We start from the raw sequence: 27,071 nt of genomic DNA on the forward strand, positions 1-27,071 counted from the left end.
TCATAGGAATTTAAGCTTGTAAAAAGTTCATGAACAAGTAGCCAGCCCCTTTGTTACTATGCATTAAGAGAGAAACTGATTGCTAAGGATTAAATATAGATAACAGTTCTCAACTTTATAAATTAAAAGGTTGGAGGCTTTTGAAGACAATTATCCTTTTCCTCTTGCCCTGCTAGAAAAGCACACCAAACCAAACGAGTACCAAGACAAATTAATACAGATTTTTCTCTCTAACCTTAACTATGCGAAGTGCTGGGGAGTTGTGAGGCATTGTGACCAACTATTTTCTGGATAACTGAAAAATAACTGAATTACATTTTTCATCTTAACCCTACATACTGAATTTAAAGTCTAACATGCATTTTTATTTTAGTATTCTAGTTTGCCTCAAATGTTGCTGAGTTGGCCTTGGAGTCCATATATTGCCTTTGGTCAACATGTATAATTATAAACCCTTTCTGTCAAGCAGCATAGTTTTAGAAAGTATAGTTTTGGCTGAAAGCATGTGTGCTGACTGCAGGTCGGTCCACTGGCATTTAAGTGGCTCTTTAACATTTTTCTTAAATAATATTTTTGTTGTGATTTGGAACTGTGAGGGAAAGAAATGTACATTTACTGAGCGACTATATGATTCAAACCCACTGGTAGGTATTCCACTGTGAGGTATCTTAATCATACACCATCCTGAGTGATACCAACCATCATTTCCATCCTTTAATGAGAAATCTGAGTCAAAAGTAGACATTCCACCTCTGTCAGATTTGATTCCAAAGTCTATGCTCTTTCTAATGGTCCACAGAGCAAACATGTTTCAACTTGTTCTATCTGTAACAGGTTCCGAAAGTCTATGGGGTGGCTGGGAGGAAGGCAGGGACACATGGCTTCTTTATGAAAAAATCTCTTACAAGAACTATAGAAGTTTACAATGTTTTTAGCACCCGTTTTAGTTTTAAGATCTTTTATTGTGTATTCAAAAGGTAAGTATCACAAAGACATCTGAAACTTAAAGTTTACAAACCCAAGTTCCCTGTCTTCCTCATTGAATCTATTTTTAATCTTTTAGCCAAGGCTCAATTGGCTAACACATGGACAACTGAAGTGTTGTCTCTGCTCAATGACAGACATTCCACACCACACCTACTCCCAAGGGAGCTATTGAAATTTTCATTACAGATGGAAAAACTAAGGGGAATGATGCCTCATGTCACATCCTAGCTGTCTAATACCAAAGCTCATCTTTCAAGTACAATGGGTTCCAGCATCCATCATACAAGGCAGAAAGTTGGAAGCTGATCTAGATTTCTTCTTCCTTACGTCTCACATCTACTTGTTCAGTAAGTCACATTAATTCTGACCTTCAAACAGCTTGCTCCATCCCCACCAGTATTGCTTTCATTTGAGTCCTCATGATTTCTCACCTGGTCTTGAGCAAAAGACTCCAAACTAAACTCTTGCATGTCTCTCATCCCTGCATCCCATCACACACACCCGATAATATACTACACTGCTGCCAGAGCAATCTTTCTAAGTTCCAACCTGATTAAATCTCTTGCCTAACATCTCTCAACAGGCTGAGGGAGTGGTTTATGCTTGTAATTCCAGGGAGGCCAAGGGAAGATTGCATGAGCCCATGAGTTCAAGACCAGCCTGGGCAACATAGTGAGACCTTATCTCTACAAAAACTTTTTAAAAATTAGCTGGGTGTGCTGGTGCAAGCTTGTAGCCCCGGCTACACCAGAGGCTGATGTGGGAGGATCACCTGAGCCCAGAAGGTTGAGGCTATAGTGAGCTGTGATCATACCACTGCACTCCCGCCTGGGTGACAGAGCCAGAGCCTGTCTCAAAAATAAAATAAAATAAAATCCTTCAATGGTTCACTATTCTTTGCTATTAAAAGTCCAAACTCTTTGTAGCAAAAAAGGCTCTTCTTTATCTCATTCCTAGAGTCTTTTCACTTTCTCAACTATACCCTCATGCAACCCCACCAAAGCCTTTATAGTTCTCAATTCAGAGACACAAATATGTCTTAAACCCCTGCTACATGCCAGGCACTGCAGTAGGTGTGAGGATACAGCAAGGAACGTGGCAGAGATAGTATTTGGCTCCATGAGATTATGAGTCTGAAACACACATTAGTAAGTAATTACCTCTGCGATGAATGCTACAAAATGGCAAGTGCAAAGGCACATGGCAACAAAATGCGTCAAGGAAAGTGTGACATTGAACTTGAGGTGTGGAAAATGCTGTGAGTTGGTCCAATCCAACAAAGATGAGAGGAAACCCCTAAGCAGATAAACAATACTTCAGTGCACACACAATACCTTTAACATACTTTCATGCATGTTCCTATGGTGCGTTTGGCTGTTTCTCTCTGCCATTCCCCACAACACTGAGGACTTCATATGCACAAGGACAGCACACTGGTCACAGTTTGTAACCTAGTCAGCTCCTATGTCTGGCACATCTGAATGTTCAAGTGTCTGTTGGTGATGATGGTAATGATACTAGGCAACTTTTATGTGATATTACTATGACATATTGATAAGTTTTACAATACCCCCAAATAGGTAATATACTTATTTATTACAGGTACAGAAACTGAGGGCTCATCAGGTTAAATAAGTCTCCAAAACTAAACAACTAGCCAATGATAGGGAGTCAGATTCAAGTATAGATCTAGTTAATTTCACGGCCTTTCTATTCTATTGCAGCACATTGCAGCTAACACTCACAAGGCACATGGTAACAATAATCAAGCTTGGCTGGATGCTTTTCCTGCTGAAGACCAGGAAAGAAAGAGTTTTGCCTACCATTATGTTTAAAATGTGGCTCTCCATACCACTTGGGGGTTCAATGAGTGTCATCACATATCTAAGGTATATGAGTCCCTTCTCACACTACTATACACAAATACCCGAAACTGAGTAATTTTTAAAGGAAAGAGGTTTAATTGACTCACAGTTCTGCATGGCTGGGAGGGCCTCAGGAAACTTAAATTTATGGTGGAAAGGGAAACAGATATGTCTTACATGGTGGCAGGCAAGAGAGAAGAGTAAAAATTGCCACTTAAAACCATCAGATCTCATGAGAACTCACTATCATGAGAACAGCATGGGGGGAGACCATCCCCATGATCCAATCACTCCCCACTAAGTCCCAGACTTGACACATGGGGATTACAATTTGAGATGAGATTTGGGTGGGGACACAGAGCCAAATCATATCACAAGAGTATTGTCATCTCTGGATGTATGGCCAAAGTCCAGTTTTTTGACCTATAAGACTAGGACAAAATCAAGGTAAGTAAACCAAGTCTTCTCCAACTAGTGGCTGTTCTTTACCAAAAATCCACTTCAATTGTCAACAGCTCCGTTGTCAAACTTCATTTTGTGTTAAAATGCTACAGAGAACGGCTGAAAATAATAAGGCTCGAGAAAAGGCCATTGCACAACAGTTCCTTTGTCAAACTTTACTTTGTGTTAAAATAAGGCTCGAGAAAAGGCCATTGCACTTGGTCCCAGATAATCTGTAAGGGAGAAGTCAGGACAGTGGTGAGGATATGAGTCAAACTGCAAAACGCTAAGGAGTAAAAAGGTGGTGGCCAAGTTGAAGAAACAGGGAATGTGATGGCAGCAATGGCAATCCCAGCAGGAAACAACAGAGAAACTAAACAATCTGTTCCAGTTCGAGACGCCTAAATGTGTTGTAGACCAGAGGAAAAGAGCTAGCCGAGAAGGAGGCATACGAGATGCAAGAAAAGTAAGTCTCAGAAGAGGCAGGAGGTAAAATCTCAGGAGAGGTGAGTAGGTGTGGGCTCAAGGACACAGGGGGCGGAACTAGCCTTGGCATGATGAATGACACTGTTGCCCATAAGTGAGACATGAGGAGGAAAGGGGAGACTTCTCACAGAAAGGTTTTGAGATCGAGGAAATTGGAATGCCCAACATTAACACGGGATTCCAGTTTCTCTCCATTTCTTTACTAAAGATTGCTTGAAAGACTTCACTAACTGCAAAGTCATGAGTCCTAAGAAGTGGGTTTGGGGGTACAATTTTGGGTAAAGCGATAAAGTAGTAAATTCTATGAAGCTGCCAGTGGCCATGACTAGAATGCGAGAACATTCCATGTGACAAAGGACACAGGACGGGAATGGCCATGCTGAGGATCAGGGGCATCCAAAAGGAGCCAGGAGAACATTAGAGGGAGACAGGCTAGAAATATGTACGTTTTCTGTTGATGTCCATTGGGCCTAGGCTATATAAATACGGAATATTTCTTCCTTCATCCAGTACATTGCTGTGAGAAGACCACAATAAACGCAGTTGGAAAACTAGGCAGAACCTTGGGCTATGAAATAGATGAGTAGAGAGAGGGATGCAGGAAGAGACAGCTAAGTGGAAGGATAGAGAGATGAGTAGAAAAGCAAACAGAGGCCGGGCGCGGTGGCTCAAGCCTGTAATCCCAGCACTTTGGGAGGCCGAGGCGGGTGGATCACAAGGTTGAGAGATCGAGACCATCCTGGTCAACATGGTGAAACCCCGTCTCTACTAAAAGTGCAAAAAATTAGTTGGGCATGGTGGCACGTGCCTGTAATCCCAGCTACTCAGGAGGCTGAGGCAGGAGAATTGCCTGACCCCAGGAGGCGGAGGTTGCGGTGAGCCGAGATCGCGCCATTGCACTCCAGCCTGGGTAACAAGGGCGAAACTCCGTCTCAAAAAAAAAAGAAAAGCAAACAGAATCCTGACACAGAGAAGAAAGAATAAAACATATTACATGGACATTTTTCAAAGTTGACTCCTGTTGGGAAGACTATCCACGCTGCCTCATTAAGTAGGTGAGGGAAGTGGAAAGTACTTCAGTCTTTTCGTTTGACTTTCTAATTTAGCCAATATCAGGAAACAGAATTAGAGAATGGCAGAGAGAGTGTTATCTGAAAGTGTTTATTTGGAGGAAGCTAAGAGCAGGAGTTACAGTGCAAATGGTGAGGGAGAAGAACCAAAGGCTTTTTCAACCCCACAGCTGAATCATAGAGACCACAGAAAGGGAATTGGCACAAAAACTGTGGGGTAACGTCCATGAGAGACTGTAAAGGCTCCTCTTGAAGTAAAATAGAAAAGCAACATTTAGGTTTAGAAGGACCTGACGTTAAGGTCAAATTAGAGAGATGGCACCAAATGAGCCTAAGGGTTCAGTGTTTCTGACTTCTTGCTCCAGATGCTATTGCCTTCAGTTTGCAATGGCTCCGAAGATGATGAACAATCATACGTCTGTCTTGCTATGTTTTAATCTTTAAATGTATACTTCTATTTTTAGAGGTAATTTTATTTTTTGGAAAATCCTAGTTCAGTGAGAATGTTTGAACTATGCCTTGTTGATCCAAATGGAAGAAATTTATCTTCAGGAGATCAAAGTCATTCTTAGTTGGGATAATTAGAAAAAGGAAAAATTGTGAGATAAAGTCAGTGATGAAGAAGGAAAGGATATTTTTCATGATAAAGTCTCACAAAACATCTAAATGCTTACAATACCCAGATTAACAACGACAGCCTACCTTGCACCTCAATTTTAACTCAGATATCCAGTTGCCTCATTTGGTTGCCTTATACACTTCTCAAATTTCATATATCTAATACTGAACTCCCGATCAGCTCTTCCAAACCAACTCTTTCTGCAGCTTCCCCCCTTTCTATAAACAGTACGTCACTCTTCTAGTTGTTCAGGCCAAAAATTATGGAGTGATCCTGGACCTCATACTTTGTTCTATATTCCTTATCTGATCCATCAATAAATCCTGTCTCACCTCTTTTCAAAACATGTATCTCAGCAGGGTGCAGTGACTCATGCCTGCAGTCCCATCACTCTGTGGCACCATGGTGGGTGGATGGCTTGAGCCCAGGAGTCCAAAAGCAGCCTGAGCAGTATGGCGAAACCCCATCACTACAAAAAACATACAAAAATTAACCAGGTGTGGTGGCACACACCTGTAGTTCCAGCTATTTGGGAGGCTGAGGTGGGAGGATCGATTGAGTCCTGGGAGGTCAAAGCTTCAGTGAGCTGTGATCATGCCACTGCATTCCAGCCTGGGTGACAGAGACCTTGTCTCAAAAAATAAAAATAGGCTGGGCACAATGGCTCACGCCTATAATCCCAGCACTTCAGGAGGCCAAGGCTGGCAGATCACTTGAGGTCACAAGTTCGGGACCAGTCTGGCCAATATGGTGAAACCCCGTCTACTAAAATACAAAAATTATCAACACAATAGAGTAACACTTTTGGAGAATAAGCCATATCACCTATCACGTCACTCGTCTGCTTGTAATCTTCCCTTGGTTTCCCAATTTCCTTAAACTAAAAGCTTTACCATGGCCTACAGGGACTTAGGGCCTGGTATGGGTAATTGTTTTTCTCCTTGACTGGGATGCTCTTCACCTGGACCTCCCCAGAGCCACAAGGCTCCTTCCTCATTCTCCTTCAAGTCTTTATCAAATGTCACCTTCCCAGTGAGATCTTCCTTGGGTACGCTATCTACATTATAAACTTCCCTCCATTCCATTTTCTACTCCCTGCCACTCTCTGTTCCCTTTACCGGCTTTATGTTTCTCCATAGTACCTACCACCATCTGACATTTATATTTTATTTATTTCTCTTGGTTACTGTTTGTCTACTCCCACTAGGTTTATAAGCTGCATAAGAGCTGACATTTTTTTCCGGTTTCGTTCATTGCTGTATTCCTTGAACAATGCCTGAAAAGTAAGTAGCAGGCATTGAATACATCTTTGTGGGAGGAAAAAAGGAAGAGAGGAAAGAAGAAAGGAAGCAAAGGTGGGCAAGCAGGCAAGAAGGGCTTATAAATGTATTCCAGTAGTATCTCTGGAGTGATCAATATAAGAACAATTGTTGAAGGGTGAACTTAATAATTCCTGAACATTAAATATGGAGAAGCTTAGGGCACTGAGAGAACTATGAGACTCAGGCAAAGAGACTGCTTAGTATGCATATCTATAAATAATACACACACACACACACACACACACACACACACACACACACTGAATTTACAAGTCTTCTACTGAAATTGAAAAGAAAGGTTTCTATAGAACAAGAAATGATCACTGGAAACCAATGACGCAATTTCATTATTACTAGCTGAAAAACGTAAGACGTCATTGAGATTGCCTTTGTTGAAGGTGTCGTATCTGTTGTTTTGGTTTAGTGAATACGTGACTAGTTAGTGGGTTTTTTATAGATGTGCTTTCTCTCTTGGCTCTCTAGTCATATTTTTCCCCTTAAGTCCCAAGTTTCTTAATTCTTAGTTTCAAAATTTTCTTACGATAGCAGGTATCAACAATCAGACTCCTAAACTGTAGCGGGACAACTGTATTCCATTCTAAACGTACGAATAAACGGCATCTGAATTCCTTTAGCACAACTTCTAATGAGAGTTCATGCTGGGCAGGGCTTCACCTCTTCTCAACCCGTGAGAGAACGGATGATGCCCCTATCATTTCCTTCTAAAAGACCTAAAAATGAAAAGAATAGCAAATCAAATTCAAAGAAAGCAACAGTAAGGAATTAGTAAAGATAAGTGATAATTTATGAAAGACATATACAATCTAGAAGATTAATAAACAGTAAGAGTTGGTTATTTGAAAAGGCTAATAAAATTGACAAGCCACAGCTGAGACTGACGAAGAAAAAGAAAGGCACAATTAAGTAATATGAGGAATGAAAAAAGGGGACATTATAGGTGTGGGTGGCTCATGCCTATAATCCCTGCTTGAGTTCAGGAGTTCGAGACTAACCTGGCCAAAATCACAAAAATCTCATCTTTACTAAAAATATAAAAATTCACCATGCACAATGGTGGGCACCTATAATCCCAGCTATTGGTGAGCCTGAGACAGGAGAATCACTCGAACCCAGGAGGCAGAGGTTGCAGTGAACCAAGATTGCACCATTGCCTAGGTGACAGAACAAGACTCAAAAAAAAAAAAAAAAAGAACAAAGGGACATCACTATATATTCTTCAGAAAATTAACTGAGAATGGAAATATTATGAACTACTTTCTGTGTATATATTTTAATGATTTATGTTAAATGGGGACAGTATAACTGACTCAAAAAGAAACAAAATGTGAATAGTCGTGAAATCACAAATTGAATTAATAGTTTAAAAATCATCCAATATTGGGAGGCTGAGGCAGGAAAACTGCTTGAACCCAGGAGGCAGAGGTTGCAGTGAGCTGAAATCATGCCACTTCATTCCAGCATCGGCAACAGAGCAAGACTCCGTCTCTCTTAAAACAAACAAACAAACAAACAAAAAATCCAATAAAGAAAACTCTAGTCTGATGGCTTCTGCAGCAAGTTCTAATAAACACACACAAAGATACAGTTATACTTTTACCCAAGCCTCCAGAGAATAGGAAAAGAGGGGACATGCCCAGCTCATAGACCCTAAACTGCAATAAGATACATACATAAAAACAAACAAACAAACAAAAGAAGCTAGTATAACTTAGATTCTAAAACTTTACGAGGACTATAGATGAGAAAGGTAAATCACAGGCCAATTTCACACATGAAAATCAATGCAAAAAATCCTTCAAGAACGATTTGAAGGCAAAATTATAATAATTGAAGAGAATAATATACTATGATCAAGTGGAAATTATATCAGTATATAAGCTTAACATTGAAAAATTAATTTTTAGTAAACCAGAATTCAGAGTAAAATATCTCAATCTGAAAAAGAATATATATTAAAATCCTACAGCAAATATCATACATAAAGGTAAAATCATAAAAGCATTCTTTTTAAGCTTAGGAACTAGATGAGGATGCTTACTATAACCGTTTCCATTCAACTTTGATCTGGAGGGCCTAGACAGTACGGCACAAAAAAAGAAATAAAAGTTACAAGAATTGAAAAGGAAGAAATGAATCTGTCATTATTCTTGTATAATATGGTTGTATAAACAGAAATTTTTAAGAATCTACAGATAAATTATTAGAATTAACATGAATTGGGGGTGTTTCTAGATGCACAATCAATGTATAAAAATAAACTGAGAGATATTAATAAAGATTTATATGTTTGGAGGAATATGCCGATTCAATAAAGTTGTTAATTTCTCCAAAATTTACTTACAGATTTAATCTGTAATTAAAGTTCAAATCTCAACAGTTTGTTTTGGAATAATGCAAGATGATCATAAAATTCATGTGGAAATACAAAAAGTTTCAAAACCCGATACGTTTTTGAAAAAGAAATCTTGGAAGGTTTTGCTATACCAGATTCTGAGATATTATAAAGCAATGATAATTAAGATACTGTGGAATTGGTGCGGAGATACACAAGTAGACCACGAGAACAAAATGGAAAGCCCTAAAAAAAAGACTCTTACATATATAAGCACCTGATATTTGACAAAGGAAGCAAAGCAGAGTAGTGAGAAAAGGACACCTTTTTCAATTAATGATGCTGGAAAAATTGGGAATCACTTCGGAAAAACTGAAATTAAACCCCTATCTCATATGATAGGCAAATAATAATTGTGGATGGATTTAAAACTAAATATAAAACACAGAGCTATAAAGATTTTAGAAAATAACACAGGGAAATATATATAATGTATTTTAGATAGAGTTTTGCTATTGTTGCCCAGGCTGGAGTGCAATGGCGCAGTCTTGGCTGACTACAACCCCTACCTCTCAGGTTCCAGTGATTCTCCTGCCTCAGCCTCCTGAGTAGCTGGGACTACAGGCGCCTGCCACCACGCCTGGCTAATTTTTGTATTTTTAATAGAGATGGGGTTTCACCACATTGCCCAGGCTGGTCTCGAACTCTGACCTTGTGATCCTCCTGTCTTGGCCTCCTAAAGTGATGGGATTATAGGTTTGAGCAACCGTGCCTGGCGAGAAGGATTTCTTAATAAAGACAGTAAAAAAATTAATCTTAAATTAAAAGTTGATAAATTTCACTACGTCTAAACTGTATTTACCAAAGACAGTGTTCAAAAGCAAAAAGACAATTTTTCCCACAGACTGGGGAAAGCTAATAGCCAACACATATAATTAACGAGGGCCTACTGTTCAGAATGTATTTTTTAAAATCTTACACACCAGTGGAAAACTCAAGAAAAAATTTGGCAAAAGAGTTATACAGGAGCTTCATATAAGGGAAAATCCAAATGGCTTACAAATACTTGAAAATGTAAGCAATCTCAGTTGTCAAGGAAATGCAAATTCTATACCACTGAAAAAAACCACTTTACTTCCTTCCTTTTGGCACAAGTTAACAATTCTGGCAATACCAAGTACTGATGAGTGTGTGAAGCACAGACCTCTTATCTCTGCTGGTGAGAGTGTAAACTAAAAGCAGTACATTTTGGAAGCAGACCAGCATCATCTCAGAATGCTGGTGATACACAAAGTCTTTGATCCACCAGCTCCACTCCTAAGTTTATACCCTCTAGAATCATGGACGGACATACATGCAGCAAGATATCTATTCAAGCCGGGTGCGGTGGCTCACGCCTGTAATCCCAGCACTTTGGGAGGCTGAGGCGGGCGGATCACCTGAGGTCAGGAGTTGGAGACCAGTCTGACCAATATGGTGAAACCCTGTCTTTAAAAAAAAATAAATAAATAAAAATAATTTTTAAAAAAAAGGTATCTATTCAAGACTTAATAGCAGCATAGTTCATAGTAACCCCTACTGGAACAACTTCTTCTTCTTTTTTTTTTTTTTAGAATAAAGAAGAGGAAGAAAGAGAAAGAGGAAGAGGGAGAGAGGATGGGGGTATTGCTTTATTGCCCGGGCTAGAATGCTATCTAAATATGGGTATGCCTATAATTGTCCTTAATAATGGAGACATAAAAGAAAATGAGGGAAGAGAATAACAAACAAGGAGCCAACCAACATTTCGTTTAAACTTCTAAGTTGATATGATGTGGTACCAATAAGAGTGTATATTTTGTATATTTAAAGTGGAGAGTTCTATAAATGTTAATTACATTTACTTGTTCCAGATCTGAGTTCAAGTCCTGAATATCGTTGTTAATTTTCTGTCTCATTGATCTGTCTAATATTAATGTTGAAGTCTCCCACTATTATTATGTGGGAGTCTAAGTCTCTTTATAAGTCCTGTATGTCTAGGTATTCCTGTATTGGGTGCGTATACATTTAGGATCTTTAGCTCTTCTTGTTGTTGCATTGATCCTTTTATCATTATATAATGTCCTTCTTTGCTTCTTTTGATCTTTGTTGCTTAATTGTAACTTCTGCTTTTTATTTATTTATTTTAGCTCTCTGTTTGGTTGGTAAATCTTTCTCCATCCCTTGTTTGGAGTCTTTGTGTATCCTTGAATGTGAGATGGGTCTGGATGCAGCATACTGATGGGTTTTAGTTTTTTATTCAAATTGCCTGTCTTTGGATTGAGGGATTTAGTCAACTTAAATTTAGAATTAATAATAATATATGTGAGTTTAATACTGCCATTAGCTGGCTATTTTGTCCATTAGTTGATGTAAATTCTTCATTATATTGATGCTCTTTTTGATAATTTTTTTAGAAAGGCTGATACCGTTTGTTCCTTGCTATGTGCAGTGGTTCTTTCAGAAGCTCTTGTAAAGCAGGCCTGGTGGTGATGAAATCTCTGAGTGCTTGCTTGTTCACAAAAAACTTTATTTTTCCTTCACTTGTGAAGCTTAGTTTGGCTGGATGTGAAATTCTGGGTTGAAAGTTCTTTTCTTTAAGGATGTTGAATATTGGCCCCCACTCTCTTCTGGCTTGTAGGGTTTCTGCTGAGAGATCTGCTGTAAGTCTGACAGGCTTCCCCTTGTGGGTAACCTGACCTTTCTCTCTGGCTGCCCTTAGTATTTTCTCCTTCATTTCAACCCTGGTGAATCTGACGATTATGTGCCTTGGAGTTGCTCTTCTTGAGGAATATCTCTGTGGTGTTCTCTGTATTACCTGGAGTTGAATATTATCCTGCCTTACTAGGCTGGGAAAATTTTCCTGAATAATGTCCTGAAGCGTATTTTCCCGCTTGGATTCATTCTCCTCGTCACATTCAGGTACACCTATCAAGCGCAGATTAGGTCTTTTCACATAGTCCCATATTTCTTGGAGACTTTGCTCGTTCCTTTTTATCCTTTTTCCTCTAATCTTGTCTTCTTGTTTTATTTCATTGAGTTGGTCTTCGACCTCTGATATCCTTTCTTCTGCTTGATCAATTCGGCTATTAAAACTTGTGCATACTTCACGAAGTTCTCCTATTGTGTTTTTCAGCTCCATCAATTCACTTATATTCCTCTCTAAATTGTGTATTCTTGTTAACATTTCGTCAAATCTTTTTTCAAAGTTCTTAGTTACTTTAGATTGGGTTAAAACAAGTTCTTTTAATTCACAGAAGTTTCTCATTATCCACATTTTGAAGCCTGCTTCTGTAATTGGAACACACTCGTTCTCCATCAAGCCTTGTTCCGTTGCTGATGAGGAACTGGGATCCCCCGCTGAGGGAAAGGCGTTCTGATCTTGGGCATTCTCGGCCTTTTTTGGGCGTTTTCCTCCCTTCGTTATAAATTTATCCATCTGTGGTCTTTGTATTCACCGTCTTTGTAATTAGGTTTCTGAGTGGACGTCCAACTTACTGATTCTCAGCGCCGAAATCTGAGCAACCCACTGCACCGACCAAATCAGCGGCGTTAAGATCGATGGTGCTTTTCCGACTCTGCACCAAGAACCGTCGCTCCAAGGCGCCGGCAAAACCGCCTCGCCGGTCACAAGAGTCGCGCTGGCGACCCGTGGGGCTCCTCCGCTGGGAATCTCCTGGTGCGTGAGCAACAAGAATTCATGTGAAGGTGTGGCGTCCTCTCATTCTTTGCGCTTTCACTAGGAGCTGCAATCCCGAGCTGCTAGTGATCAGCCATCTTGGATCTCTCTCACAACTTCATATTAGATATGGTGAAGCTAGCTGATTCACTTGTCACGATGAAACCGTTTATTTCCCACTTCCATATTAGGCCAATGTGGATTCTGCCAATCAGCATGCTCTCCTGAGCAGCTCTCATCCCAGTGGTGATTCAGGAACCCCGGTTATTTCTCTCCTGTGGCTTTCAAGCCCTCTACACACGGTTTCCAAGGTCACCCGGAGGTTACCTCTAGCCCACATGGAGGGGAAAGATCATGGAAAACCATATGCGGGAGGTGTGTATGGTCAGGCCAGACCCTCTGTTCATACCTTACTGAAAGATGGCTGGCAAAGCCATCCAGATGTGCCCAGGAACAAGATGTACCTGGCAGAACACAGGGATAGTGATTCACTAGTAAACTCTGGCACAAGCCAAAATGCTCAGAAACAACACAATGAATAAATTGTGATACATTTGTACAATGGGATGTGATTTGGGATGGAAGTGAACAAATTATACCTACATCCAACAAGGATGAATTTAACAAAAATGACGGTGAGCAGAAGCAGCTAGACCTGAAAAAAGACTGTGGTTGCATTTCTATCTCTATGTACATAAGTATATACAATTCAAAAATAGACAAAGCTAAGCCACATTGTTTACAGAAGCATACAGAGATCACAAAAGAATAGGGAAAAACAAGGGAACTGTTAGAATAAAAGTTGGGATCGCACCTCTGGGCGACGTAGGATTTGTGGTTGGGAAGAACACACTGAGGGGTTGGGAGTGCCTCAGTTCTTGACCTGATGGCAGTTGTCTGGGAGTCTATGCACTTTTCCTCACACGTATTCTGAATCCACACAGAAAAATTCAAAATGCTAAACGCGTTTTACACCTTCACATAAGAAGCCCTGCTCTTTGGCACAGAGAAAAGCAGTTTCCCTCTAGGTGGAATACCACTGCCCTTTGGAAAACCAAGCTTTCTTCTCTTCCCTACTGGAAGCTGAGTGCCCTCCAGACCTAATTTTCTCTGATTTACCATGTTGAAGAGGGGGAAAAATCTGTGCTCCCATTTGACATAATTGCCAAGCACCCAATTTTGTCCCTGCAGGTCCCGCTGTCAACGTTATTATCTGCTGTTGTCTTCCATAATTACTACCTCTTTCCTGAGCTGATGAACAGTTTCTGCCATCATCTGGTTTTGCAGTTAATGTAATGCCATTTCACCACTGGCATTACTACTTTTCTCATGATCTCTTTATCTTTGTTTCCTACAGTAACTTGTAAATTCCAGTGACTCATATCTCTCTTGTTCCAGACACTTAACTTTCAAATCTGTATTTTCCACTCTCCAGTGAACAATGTGTTTTACATTCTGTTGCATCTCCCTTTCATCATCCTTGAATTCTACAGCTGGGAAAAGCCTCTGTCCTGTTACCAGCCCTGAACACCTTTGTTTTTCCATTTCACAGACTCAGGAATCCGTTCTTGGGTAGCGACTCAAACACTCAGCTTTTGAAGGTAGATAATTTGAAGTATTCCCATGTCCCCTCACATAAAAGGCGTTTGTACTGGTGTCCTTCAGCAGAAACTTCTCTCTGCCTCCTACTGAGATATCCAAAGGGCTGGTTGGCTTCCAGCCCTGGGTCCCAGAAATGGTGGCATTTCAGTGGCAAGATTCCCACTACCTCTTGATTGTGAAATGGATTGGAATAAAATGTGCAATGTGAATGGAGTAACGTGGGGGTAAGCAGCTTGATTCTCCTTGGCTGCCTTCTGAAAAGGTTGGGTGCATCTTGCAGGTTACCTATCAGACACTGGAGACCCTAGGTCTTCAAATTCTAGAAAACCAGAGCATGGACAGTCTTTTCTTGCTGTCTTTCTTATTACAGGAGCAACTGCTTTTAGTCACTCTCGGAAGGAGTATCTACTTGTGACAGCAGGCTGGGAGAGAAACATTTTGGGGGTATTTTTCTTTTTCTTGTTTCTTTTTTCCTCCCCCTGAGTCAATTAAGAAGGTCTGAGGGCTAGTTTTCAGGCTGTTTAGGGTTTAACACCTGTTATGTTGGTATAACTTGCAGGCACACCCTCTGATGAAATTACCTCTTTGGAGAAAAAGAAGCCAGCTATAGAACTAACACTTGTAAAACTAATGAGTAAATAAATGAGCAGACCCAAAAGTTGTGAAGCAATCCTGAAATTACCAAATCAAATACAATTTATTATTTGTCAGTTTCCAGTGGTTTGACTTGAGGCCTGGCTATCATTTATTTTATTGAGTCTCTCCTGCAGATTAAAGCTCCCCATTCAGGACAGATGTTTTGAAAGGTTGCTCTGGAGAGAAGAACTCAGGTTGCACCTAAGTGGGATTTTATGCAGTTTCCCTCACAGCTGCCTTCCTCCCCCTCCCTTTTCTATTGTCAATTACCTTGGACAAGCCTACAGTAAAGAATGTACAGCTATTTTGATTTTTAAATAAAAGTCCTTCTTTAAATGCCACTTACCGCTTTCAAAAACAAATCGGCAAAACTAATGTAGTAGGTTACAAAAACCTAATCAATCTAGAATGATTCAGTTTATCACTCTGGGCCTTTGAAAAATGATTTAAAATGTCAGAGTTTAAAAAAAAAAAGAAACAAAAAGAAAAGAAAAAGCAAGATATTAAAAACAGTGCAAACTATAAAAAAGAAAACATGTATTTTCTTGCGCTAAAATCATATGATTTTAATGCTTATCATGACAGCATCCTTAGTTATGCATGGGCTAATTAGAAAAACAACTTATTCTTACAGAAGTCTACCTATAGAAATGTTTCCCAAAGAAAATCATTAAAACTTCCAACTGAAAATATGTATTGATCATATAAAGGCTCATCAATTCTATCAGATACTTGGTATTTTAATAGTGTTCTGAACTCGGAATGATTGCTTGGAGGCAAAGTAATTAGAAAAGAATTGCATAAGATTCACAATATCCGTATTTTTAATATTTATTTTCCATATTAGAGGGTTTTTTAAAAGAACTTTTTCCTACCTGAATTAGATAACTTTTAAAAACATGCTTTCTTTATAAAAGAGGATAAATAGGATTACTTAAATCATCTTTCATAAATTAGCTACAGTCAGGAAATGATAAATTAAGGCGACTAGTCACCAGGCTCTCAAATTACGCATGCAGGCACACAGGCACGCATTTAAAATAGGCAATTTTCACCTTAAATTGTTGAGATTGTCCTAGTTAATCTCACACATTGAATGATAACATAATTTGGGTTGCAGTCACTTTACTTGGTAATAATGGTTGATGACTCATATATATGTTTTTTAGGAAGCCTCACAATTTAACAGGGAAAAAAGGTTGAAGGAGGAATGTTTCCTTTCTCCTATATCTTTGATACACGCCCCCTCAAAAGTGTCCCCTTCGATCAAAATGTTAAAGGAAGCCTAAAATACAATACATCATAAAATAAAACTTAGTATCAGTAGGGCATTTGTGGATTGGGGCAGGGAACGTGTAGGTGGGGAGGTAGGTGGGGGAGGGGAAGGAGTTTAACAGCAGATCTTCCTTCAAAGAAATAGGCAGGTTAGTGTCTTCTTCATGCTTACCCAGAGCAGCCAGCTTCTGCTCACCAGCAACCCCCAGAACACACAGAGTCTCTCCTCCCTGATCCCAACACTGGCCAGTGTGCTCCTTTCCCCCAGGCTCTATGTTAGTGCAACCAGCTCGGGGTTGTGCCCTAAATACCGCAAAGTCACAAATCACTGGTTCAAATAGACCCGCTTCTTCAAAGGAAAGAATGGGGAGTGGTGAGGGAAGGAGGAGGAGAGATGCTTAAAGTGATTTACGACCCCCTTGGGTGATGGGTTTGGCACCTGGGCCATTATGCGTCGACAAGGACTATCTGGCAAGTAACAAGAGACATGGAAATGTACGAGGAGCCGATTAGGATGGTTCAAACTTCCCTGGATTAGTCAGGCATTTGATATAAATAAGTAAACACCCAAATCACCTCCACCACAGCCCAAAATGTCTTGCTCACTCTTTTTTCGAAGCGTGAAAGGGACTAGAGATTAGAAAAAGAGGTCTTGTGTATTCAAAGTGCTAATTCGGAACTTCTTTCTCTAATGCACTCATGAAACATTTTAATTGTCTGACTTTGCATTCAAAAGCCTTGTTTGCAACTCCTAATTGCAGGCTGCTTTGAACAAATAATTGAAATGCATGACTTGTGGGGCCTGCTTAAACAATTATAATGTGCTTTGCTGCTAGGTGCCGGTCCCCCTCCCAACCCCGTTCTTTTTTGCATAATGACAAGCAGCCAGCTTGATATTTGCAGCCAAGTTAAAACCTTGCTAATTTGCTGCGCTACAGTCTGGGGCTGTGGCAGTGGCCATACCTGCATTAGTGCTTGCAACAGCAAAAATGGCTCTAATAGTTCAACTGAATGTTAAGAAGACCTTTTCATTTTCTGCTGAGAGAATCCCACTGGGGTTTTGTTTTCAAAATACAAATCTTTCATGTGCCTGTTAGTTTTGTATCTACACACAATTTATGAAGCTATTTCCCAGAAAACTCTCCCCAACGTGAATTTAACAGAGTCCTCAACAAACAGGTTCCTTCCTTTCAGGGGTCTCAGGTTTAGAAACGAAACAAAAGTGTCCAAATCCTGGGAATGCCCCATCACTGGCCACCGCGGGTGGCTGAGGACCACACACAGGGATGCTGCCTCTGAAAAGGACTCGCTTTTAGAATCTAGAACACGGGCCCAGATGTGCCTCCATTCCAGCCTCCCTGTCAGGACTCAGAGGTTTGAGGAAACTCATTGATGTTTTGAACATTTAAGGTTGTTGTTGTTTTTTTTTAATTGCAGTAAAGTATCCACAACCTGAAACTTAACCATCTTAAACAATTTTAAGTGTATAGTTCAGTGGCATGAAGTGCCTTCACACAGCTGTGCCACCATCGCCCTGTCCATCCATATGTCTCTTCCCATTTTGCAAAACTGAAACTCCATAACCATCAAACCATAACTCTCTGTTCCCCCTCCCACCAGCCCCTGGCAACCACCATTCTACGTTAGGTCTCTAAAAATTTGACTACTCTAGATGGACTGTTTGTTTGTTTGTTTGTTTGTTTTTTAAAAGATCAACCTTACATGTTTTAGGATTAAAAGAATAAACATTTTACTCTAAGAATGTATTCTGCCTTTACTGGACTCACCTGCTTCAATAATTTACAGTGCTCCCATTATTTTGCTTATTTCTATTTGGAGTTGTGGTGGGGGGAGCATTTAGCAGCTTGAAAAAAAGCAGATTTTAAAATTCACTGTTTTAAGGTCCCAATGCCGCCTGATAAAGACAGCACTAAAGAGGACTGCTTTTGTCCCCAGGTACCTCCCAGATGCTCTCAGTGGTCTTGGCAGGGTGGCCACAGGAGGGAGCCTCTGGTGGTCCAGGCACCTTGCTTCACACATTATTAGTAATAAGAGCTCACAATGACCTGTGGGATAGGTATTGTCTGTTTTTTACAGATGGGGAGATGAAGCTCAGAAAAGCTGGGTAATTCGCCCAAAGTCACACAGCTCCTCTGTGGGGCGATTAGCATTCAAGCTGGGTCAGTGGGACTTCAAAGCTCTTTTTTCAAGACACTGAGCTGCGCAGCAGGAAGGATCCACAGGACGAGGTACTTCAAAGACACTTGCTGTTTGGCAGGGAGAGTGGGGATTAACACCAGCTTGTCCCAAGACACAGGTGTAACACGTGTGGGGGTGCTGAGGGAGGAAAATTCCGACTCAATTGTTATGAATACTCCACAACCCCTCTCAGACTAGGTTGCACCCAGCAGGTGGTATCAGAACCTTCATGGAGAACTCTGGCCTAGTATATCCTGGTTTTATTAATCTCCAGAGAAGAGCCCAACGATTCTCTTCATAACCCACTTTTGAGCTAAGAAAGCCATTCATCCCAATAACAATAGCTGGCCTATATTGAGTGATTGTCATGCACCAAGCTTTGTGCTTGTCATTTACAAACACAGGCAGCCCTGCTCTCAAGTTCACACACTTAACACTACCGTAGACAAACTCTCTCAACACGGAATGCAAGTCAGTCTGCAGAGCCCCATTCAACTCCATGCCTTCAGCAGAGAGCTTGTGCAGGTAACACTGGGCTCTACTGCGCCAAGTGAGAGTTCTTCCCTGTGATGGGGAGACCACATTTGGGTCTTTCAAGTCACAGCATATGACAGAAAGCATCAGCTCTGCTCTTCTAGGCAGGTAGTCCAGTCTCTCTAGGTACTCCTCACTAGAGATGGTGACTATAGCATACACATACACACACACACACACACACACACACACACACATACACACACACAAAGATAGGAATAGACTCCATCTTGGATGGAAACATTGGTTGTAGTCATCCTGTCACTGAAAGCATCACCTCCAATGTTTTTCTGCTCCCTAGAAGCCCAAATTAAAAACTCGAATGTATGCTACGGAAATCAAATGATGTAGGTATCTATTACAGATTTCTCCAGGAAGTATTCAATCACAGCAGAATGGTTGAGAACCACAGTCTTGGAGCCTGATAACTCAGGTTCAAATCCCACGTCTGTCATTTATTAGCTGCGCAATTCTAAGCAAGTTACTTATCTTTTCTGGCCTCAGTTTCCTTTTCTGTAAAATGGGAATAACACCACCAGTACCCACCTCAAAGAGATAGTTGAAAGGGTTATGTAAGTTAAGCACTGAATAAATATTACCAATTATTATCATTTTAAGTTGAAAGGCAATTACGTCTCCAAAACATTATTAAAAATGTCACCAGAATTTAACCAAAGCTTTGATCCTACTTCTAGATTTCAGAACATATAAGGAGTAGAAGAACAAGATAAATGATACTACACAGGACACACATCAGACAATTCCAGAATTGTGACACATTCTACAGGACAGCTACCCAATATCTTCCTACCAATTATTATCTAATAATAGTGACTCTTCCAATTCGTTTAATGCTTCCACGTATGCTGTGTCTCCGCCGGCCATCACCACAAACCTCTGAAGGGCAGTCCTCGGGCCTACTGTGTGGATGAGGAGTTAGTGTTTTGGCCACTGAAGATGGCCAGCTGCCTTACCTTGGCCACACAACTAATGAGCAGTGAGGGAGGATCACAACATTCTTTCCCCGACACCTGTTTTTCTCAAGAGCGCTTCACCTCCACCCCTACCCCTCACCAACTACTGCGCCTCAAATACTGAGATCATTTTGATTTGGCTTTTGTAACTGTAGTTACAGCTGAAACAGAAACACACGCAGAAAAACTGAAACCCACCTAACCTCTCAGTTCTGATTTACCTTTTGTAGATTTGAGTCATTGGCTGCCGTCTGCTGAACTAGCTACCTGGCTGCATCCTTGGGAGGCCACAGCTGAGTCAATCTGCCACATCTGCCTGGTGAAGGAGGGCACATTCAAAGGTGAACTGGCACAGTCAGCAGCTTGTGCTTGACTATTCGGTAAGACTTTCAGGACTTAGCTCTTCAGGGTGAACAAAAGAACCCAAGCCAGTGCACGTGGCCCTCTGCACCCAGCATCTAGCCCGGTACCAGATACGATCAGGTTCTTACACACGTTTTCAGCTAAGGGTATATTTCTGTGATTTTTCACCCGCAAATACTGACCCAACTTGAAGCGACACCCACAAAGTTGGAACCATTTTAGCATCAAAATTAATAATTGATGCTAATGGATTGAAGTACACTGAATGTGTAAAATCCCTGTGTCTATAATGAGAATCAATAAAGAGAAAGCAAGCCGGCAAACATATCGTCATTTGTCATCTTGGAGAAGGCCATTACACCAACACCTTACTCTGGAAATTGGTAAATAAAAGTCAAGAATTATGCTTTTTCCAGTTAGAACTCTATTTTAAGTTGACCATTAAGCCCCTGTTGATGAGGCAAGGCCTTCTTTTATGGTTGAATACTGGTTACTAAATGTAGAAGGAATCGTCAGGGGTCAGAACATGCTACCCCAAAATATGAGACCTTGAAAACTGAGAAAATTGCAGAAGCAGAAAGGTCATTCTCTGACTTTCTCTTGTCTTTCTGTGTAAGAGCTGGCCATAAAATCATCCTCCAACCGACCTCCCCTGAAAGTAGGTCACGAGATCGTCATGTGACAGGTGTCCTTCCCCAAGCCAGGAGGAAAGGAATGAAGATACAGAGAGGCCAAGAAAAATCCCAACAAACAGGTTGTGCTAAGTCTCCCCAGTTCATTATCATTAGGTCATAATGACACTGTGTCCAGTCACACTTGTACATGACTGGCCATTCTTCCTCAACCTAAGCATAAAAATAGACAGATTTCTCTGGGTCTCTGAGGTCTTCATTTCTGAAGGTTCTCATGTCACACAAAACTTTAGCTAAATAAAGTTGTTATGTTTTTCCCTTGTTAATCTGTCTTTTGTTACAGGGGTGTCAGCCATGAACCCTGCAGTGGGTAAGGAAAAGATACTATCTTTTCTCCCTATAGAATGACAAAATTAGAAAATTACCGTTTTGCAATCCCTGAAGAACTAGGAGATTCAAGCAAGACTCCATGGACAATAGGGAAAAGGTTGATAAAGAATTAGATTCAGATGCCTGGCACGGTGGCTCAAGCCTGTAAAACCAGCACTTTGGGAGGCTGAGGCAGGAGGATCATTTGAGTCCAGAAGTTAAAGACTAGCCTCGGCAATAAATTGAGACCTTGTCTCTACAAAAAATATTTAAAAATTAGCTGGGCATAGCGGCACATGCCTGTGGTCCCAGCTACTCAGGAGGCTAAGGCAGGAGGATACCTTCAGCCAAGAAGGTTGAGGCTGCAGTGAGCTGACTGCACCATCTTTCCAGCCTGGGCAACACAGCAAGACCCTGTCTCAAAAAATAATAAATAAATGAGATTCATGAGGTTGAGGCAGGAGAATTGCCTGAACCCAGGAAGCGGAGGTTGCGGTGAGCTGAGATCACGCCATTGCACTCCAGCCTGGGTAACAAGAGCGAAACTCCGTCTCAAAAAAAAAAAAAAAAAGATTCATATGGTATCAATGTACTAACTCCATTGCATGCCCCTCTTCTCAGATTTCTTTCTTTCTTTCTTTCTTTTTAAGAAACAGGGTTTCACCATATTGGTCAGAATGGTCTCGATCTCCTGACCTCAGGTGATGTGCCCACCTCAGCCTCCAAAGTGCTGGGATTACAGGCATCAGCCACCGTGCCAGACCACCAAACAGATTTCTTACTAGTCACAAGTCAATGCTTTTATAATGGGGCATCTGGCTATAATGACCTAAAACCTATGATTGGTCTTTGCACTTCCAAAGTGGGACAGCCAGACATTCTGTACCTCTTGATGAGATGCAATACAAAGCACACAGCACCACCTATGAAACATTCTCACAAAACATATTCCAGACCAGGCGCAATGGCTCACACCTGTAATCCTAGCTCCCTGGGAGGCTGAGGCAGGTGGATCACCTGAGGTCAGGAGTTCGAGATCAACCTGGCCAACATAGTGAAACCCCATCGCTACTAAAAATACAAAAACTAGCTGGGTGTGGCTGCGCATGCCTGTAGTCCCAGCTCCTCACCAGGCTGAGACAGGAGAATCACTTGCCCAGGAGACAGAGGTAGCAGTCAGCTGAGAGATCGTGCCACTGCACTCCAGCCTGGGTGACAGAGTGAGACTCCGTCTCAAAAAAAGAAAAAAAATTCTACCCAAATCTCGTCAAACTTTCAGATATTACTTCTAGGTTACAGGAGATACAGGAGGTAGAAGAACAGGACAAATGATATTGCAAGAAGAAAAAGTCAGATGATTAAAGAATTATTCAGTTCTAGGGGACAAATGACTTGTTACCCTCAATAAATGAATGTCATAGAAATGGAGAGGAAAGAAAGAGATGAATCCTGGCAGAGATAATCCACAAGAATTGGAATTATGAAATTCTGTTATCTTCTGGAAGCCGTATTTCTTCCTAGAACAGTGCCCAGACCAAGAACCAGGCCGTACTGAACGCTCAATACATACCTGGCCTCTCAATACATATCTGTTAAATGTAAGAACGGATAAATGAATGAAATGTATTGATGAGACAAAGAGGCTCATGGAGCTATGTGCTGTGCCCAGTGAGGGGAGGCTGGTGGCAGAGCTTGGACTGATGTTTGATCTATCAATCCCTAACCTGGTGCCTGTTCCATAGTTCCCTCTTTATTTTTGATTTTTCATATATTACTTAGTTCTAGATTTTAAAAGCCTTAAGAGACATAATCACCAGATATAAGGTGTGGTTCCTAGTTGGACCCTGGTTTGAATAAACCAGCTGTAGAAGACAGCTGAAAAACTAAACAGGAAATGGCTACAAGATGAAATTAACACATCTCTGAGAATGCTGTCAGGTGAGACATGGGTATTACGCTTACATAGGAAGCAGTCAGATACTTCGTTCTGGAAATGTATACTAAAATTTTTAAAGGGAAAAGTCATGATACTGGCAATTATTTTTAAACATTATAACATAAAGAACTTGGTGAGCCATTTACAGGAACATGTTAGTAACTATTAAATCTAGGAGATAAAGACATGGGCATTTATTAGGTTTCTCTATGTTCTATGTGAAATGTTCATAATGAGGTGGGTGGGTAGGTAGGTAAAGGGACAGATAGACAGCCAGCTACCCAGCCAGAAAAATCCTGGAATTCTTTCATGTCTCAGTGAATTGATCAATTTTGCCTAACTAGGACAGAATTACGTTAAAATTTTTTTCTCAATCACCTATTTTCTAAGAATCTTAAGTTTAACATTGACATAATTCTTGTTAAGAGAAACAACTGCATTTTTGAACAACTTCAAGTCACATACATTTGCACAGCACATGTTGTTTTTAATAAAGAGCTTAGAAACCACCAAAGTACCCCCAAAACATTTAGAATGTGATTTTCAAACAGTGTGCAGGAAATGCTATTCCTCACAACGTTTCATGAAGATAAACCAGGGGAGAGGGTGCCAAGGCTGTGTGAGTTTAATAAATCCCTGCCAGAGCAGTCTTCAGCTCTGGGCTGATGAAAAATCTGAGGAGACAGAAACTGGGAAGGGTGGATGTCGGGGAGAGAGACGAAGAGAGGTTCTTTAGTAATCCCAGCACTATGGGAGGCTGAGGTCAGCGGATCATTTGAGGTCAGGAGTTCGAGACCAGCCTGGCCAAAACTGTGAAACCCTCTATCTTCTAAAAAATACAAAAACAGCCAGGTGTGGTGGTGTGTGCCTGTAGTCCCAGCTACTCGGGAGGCTGACGCAGGAGAATCGCTTGAACACAGGAGGCGAAGGTTGCAGTAAGCCAAAATCAGGCCACTGTCCTCCAGCCTGGGTGACAGAGTGAGACTCTGTCTTTAAAAAGAGAGAGAGAAGGCCGGGCGCGGTGGCTCAAGCCTGTAATCCCAGCACTTTGGAAGTCCAAGGCGGGTGGATCACGAGGTCAAGAGATCGAGACCATCCTGGTCAACATGGTGAAACCCCGTCTCTACTAAAAATACAAAAAATTAGCCGGGCATGGTGGCGTGTGCCTGTAATCCCAGTTACTCGGGAGGCTGAGGCAGGAGAATTGCTTGAACCCAGGAGGCGGAGTTTGCGGTGAGCCGAGATCGCGCCATTGCACTCCAGCCTGGGTAACAAGAGTGAAACTCCGTCTCAGAAAAAAAAAAAAAAAAAAGAGAGAGAGAGAGGTTAGTTGTAGGTACAAAGCACCTTTCAAAATAACTAGAAGAGACAACTTGAAATGATACCAATATAAAAAAATTATAAACACTCCGGGTGATGGATATCCCAGATATCCTGACTTGATCATTACACACTCTATGCATGTAACAAACATGTGTACCCCACAATATGCAAACCATTCTGTATCAATAAAAGAGAAAAAAAACAAATTCCAATAAATCTAGGAGAAGCTTGTGGCCCTCAGTTACAGCATTTTCCATCACATTTGAATAGTAATTCAAAGAAGATGCCACAGAGAGGGCTAACAGCATGGCTTCTGCTTAACGCTGTGCTGACCCAGAAGAATCCAGCTATTGGACTCGAGACATGGAGAGAGACAGTTCTCTCCTTCCTGCCTAGTCTATGCTGTGTACACCTCCAAGTGTGCCCACAGAAGGGGAAGCATCTGCTAAGTGGCTGCAGCTACCGCCCCCCACCTGCTTAGTGCTGGGTATTCCCTATACTGTGAGATGAGATCACACATTTGAACATGAGAAAGCATCAAGGAGAACATTAGTTTACATTTGCATATGTTTAAGGAACTAAGCTGTACATGAAAAAAAAAAAAAAAAACACAAAAACAGGGAGCAGACTGTAGAATGAGCCCTGTGTGTGAAATTGGCGGACCTGTGAGTCCCAGTTTTGCCTCCAACTGGCTACCCATCATTAACACAGAACCTAGCCTTCTAGAGCTGTGTGATCTCATCCACTAAGTATCTCTCTATCGCTATCCATCCATCCGTCCATCCATCCTCTCATTCCACGAATAGTTTTTTTGAGTGCCCAGTATGTGCCAGGTACTACACTAGGCAGTAGGCAGGCATGCCCACTTCCAGAAAATGACAGATTTCCTAGTCTTGTATATGACTCCTGGATTCCCTTTGTCAGGCTCTACTTCGGCTTCCCCCACCCTCACCCTCCACTTTTATTTTATTTTATTTTATTTTTTAAACAAGTAGTTGTGAGTAACTACAGGTACTTTCGAGAAGAGTGGATTTCAGCTAAACCTTAAAGAAACTTCTGGGTAAATATAAATGATCAGCATAAACACAACGTAGTCATTGACTCAGGATTTAAAAACTGACGTCGTGACAACTTGTTGATGGAGGATGCACAGCCTCCAGGGCAGAGAAAGCCAACTGGCAGCCCCGGCCAGGCCAGCCCACAGCGGGGCTCAGGTAGGCTTGCGGGGTGCACACAGACAGGTGTTCTTCTCCTGATGGAGATCTGTTCCTCTAGACGACCAACTTTATCAAAAGGGGGAAAATCGGAATACGATTAAGAAGAAGAGATATTTTCAGCAAAATGGTACTGACCTTGCAGTGGACTGTCTCCTTTTGCTTTGTTTTGTGTGTGTGCTTGTTTTTAGATGCCCCATCTGACCACAACAGCTCTTGGGTCTGTGACACTCCAGTCTAGACTAAAAGATAAGTTTGTCAGTAACTGGCCTCTCAGAAAAGTTCTTTGGAACGTTGTTTCCTAACATGAGGGGTTGGGGGAAGGGAGCAGTGGAAGACAAGGAGAGAGTGCCCCCTTTCTGTAACTTCCTAGCCACAGCAGAGAGACAAATCTCACACCGTAAGCAGTGAGGCAGACCGGGATTATCTGGCTCACTCCTTATTTAATATGTGAAGAAATCAAGCCTCAGAGAAGCCCAGAGCTTGCCCTAGGCCAGACAGTTGACCCAGAATAGGCCCAACCCGCTCTCCTGACTCTGCCCTATGGTTTTCTTTTCGTCTTTAAGATGCCTCAACCTCGAGTGAAAGTGAAACTGCAGCTTCTATTAAATCATGCTTTTAAATCTCTGAGCACCACGACTTTTTGTGTGGTTTCCCCTCCCAGTTAATTATCTAAGTGAAATATTTCATTCTGACCTGGCATGAGGAGCCCAGAAAAACAAGCCCCCAAGAGTGGGCTTATTGGCAGCACGCTTTGCAAAGCTTCTCTGGTTTGCTATGAAGCACTTCAGAGCCCCAAGCTCATCCTTCTCATGTCACAAGAGAGTGACTGCTCTTGCAGGCTTGTCACAAGTACAAAAGAAAGGAACTTGGGATGATCAGCAGAGTTCAATGTCAAGAACATGAACTTGGAACCAAACTCGAGTTGCAGAAAACTTTTCTTTGGCCCAGTTTCCTCATCTTTAGTACCAAGCTAACTATATAGTACCTGTTTCATACTATTGTTGTTGAAATCAAATGAGACAATAAATAAGAAAATGCCCAAAGTTAGTGTCAAAAGATATCTATTACTATAGTTATAATTAGGTAAACAAAAGTATTATTCACTTGGACTACTCTCAGGTCTTTTTGTTTTGGAAAGAGCAGAGAATCATAATTCCTTTTCACAAGTCAT

General features: G+C 41.2%; 1 long non-coding RNA gene across 1 annotated transcript in view; it reads right to left on the bottom strand.

The window, feature by feature from the left end:
- LOC141583612 (uncharacterized) overlaps positions 1-27,071 on the bottom strand; it is a 442,534-nt gene that overhangs the window by 198,124 nt on the left and 217,339 nt on the right. The window contains exon 4 of the long non-coding RNA XR_012516287.1: positions 26,036-26,139. This is a non-coding gene — a long non-coding RNA (uncharacterized LOC141583612). The remainder of the gene's footprint in view (positions 1-26,035; positions 26,140-27,071) is intronic.

The sequence above is a fragment of the Saimiri boliviensis genome, chromosome 2 (genome assembly GCF_048565385.1).
Source record: "Saimiri boliviensis isolate mSaiBol1 chromosome 2, mSaiBol1.pri, whole genome shotgun sequence".
NCBI classification, from domain to species: Eukaryota; Metazoa; Chordata; class Mammalia; order Primates; family Cebidae; genus Saimiri; species Saimiri boliviensis.